This window comes from Gracilinanus agilis, chromosome 1 (assembly GCF_016433145.1).
Source record: "Gracilinanus agilis isolate LMUSP501 chromosome 1, AgileGrace, whole genome shotgun sequence".
Taxonomy (NCBI): Eukaryota; Metazoa; Chordata; class Mammalia; order Didelphimorphia; family Didelphidae; genus Gracilinanus; species Gracilinanus agilis.
In genome coordinates this window covers 209,255,470-209,257,487 of record NC_058130.1, presented here as the reverse complement: position 1 = coordinate 209,257,487, position 2,018 = coordinate 209,255,470, and positions in this window count along the sequence as shown.

Genomic DNA, 2,018 nt, shown 5'->3' with positions numbered 1-2,018 from the left:
GGGAGATTTAGTTCATTAGGAGTTATCAGGGTGCTCTAGCACCCAGAAAAGCTAATAGGGATCTAAAGTTGCATTAAGAGAGACATGGTTTTTAACAAGCTTATTTTATGAAACTCCAAATTTACCCTTGTCCCCTAGGGAACGTACCTTCAAGAAGCCCTGAGACTGACTCTAGTTCCAAACGGAACATCAAATTCCCAGAGTGCCCTGGATAGGAGTGGCTGACATCAAACCTTAAATACCCTTTTCGTTTTCTTAGTTTCTCTTATTGTTTTTAGGCTACTTCCAGGTACTCTAGCCTCAGACTACAACCTTTTCCCAAGTCTATAAGCAATCAGTTGTCCTTTTCATATATTACCTAAGGTATAAATATAACCCCAGATTCTTTAATTCTACAGAAATTCCTATTCTTGGTGTTTTCCCCAAAGACAGTATTCCCAGAATCTCAGAGCTGAATGGTTTTGTGTGGTGTATGTGTATGACCCTGTGTGGTGGCCATAAGAGCATTGTCTCCCTTGTTCTGATTAAAAACATGTTCTTTTGTTACTGCTTTGGTGGTTCTGTAATTTTTTCAGATTGACAGTTTCTAGGAATGGAGAAAGTGATCATTATATTTATGTCCTCTCTTCCCTAGTCAGATGTTATCTGCATTCGGTGCCAACACTATGGTTTTAAGAAAGTCATTAAAGTTGGGAGAGTGACTGACCCTAGATTCAGAGGACTTGTATTCTCATCCCACTTTATCACTTACTAGGTGTGTGACTTTGAGCAAGTAGATTGGGAGTCTCAGTTTCCTCATCTATAAAATGGGGGAGTTGAACTACATGGCCTTTAAGTTCCAAATTTCTTCCAGCTCTAAATTTATAATCTTATGAGAATCAGTTGGAGAACCAGATGTTTAGCTTGGACCAGAAATGACTAGGAGTAGAAGAGGAAGGAAAGACTTCATAGCTATTGTTTAATTCTTTGAAGGGCTTCCTTCGGTGAAAGGCAAGACGTATTGCTCTTTGTGAAAGAGAGACCAGACTTGTTCCATTTTGCCCCAGAGGTCAGAATGCAAGGAAGTTTTAAAGAGGTCAATTTAGGCTAGAAGTGAGGAGGAATTTCCCAACAATAGGGACTTTCCGCAAGTGAACTCCCCTACCCCAAGCGATGGGCTCCCCCTTCTTGGAGTTCTTTCGGCAAGAACAGTGATACTGGGTACACCTTTCCTGTGTAGGATGAACCAGATGGTCTCGTAACTCTCAAAATTCTGTAAATCTGTGCTTTCGGGCTCAGTCCTCTTGCCACTACACCACAAAAAACCCAGACTCCATCGCCCATTTTTTTTTCCTGTTATAACTGAGTTGAATTCTCTGGCCTCGAAGGCACCTTACAGCTTTAAATCTTATGACCCCCGAACTTTGTCCCATTCTGTCCCTTCACAATCTGAGGATTCGGTTAGACACGTGCTTTCCTTGACAGACGAAGTACCGCCCCCATTTTAATGTAACCCCGCCCACTTCCTTAATTGTAAATCTCGCCTACTCCGCGCAGCCTCGGTTTTCGCATCTACTATTAAGTGTGCAAATGGGGGAGCTCGATGAAATGTCTCTCTTTTTGCGTGTCATTTTGCAAATATCTGAACGAAATCAGTTAGACAAGAAATATAGGAGAACTTCTGCCCCGGGATATTCTATAAAAACCTTGGCGCGTTCGTCAAGAGCGAAGTTTCTTTCTGCCCCGTCCCCCCCACGCTGCTTTCTGAGGTGGTCTGAACTGGAGGCTCGTGGGCGAGGGAAGAGGCGGGGCGAGGCGGGGCGAGGCGGTGCCGAACGGAGCGGAGTGTAACGGAGCGGGTGAGGGTCTTGGGGGTAGGTTCCACTCTCCAAATGGCCAGGTAGTTCCTTCTCGGTTTCCACCCTGGATCCCTGGATCCCTGGATCCCTCACCTTCCCGGGAGCAGCGAGTATGGGGGGACCTGGCCGCGTGCTGTCTTTCTGGGGCCTCAGCCCAGCCCAAGATTGGGGGGGGGGGGG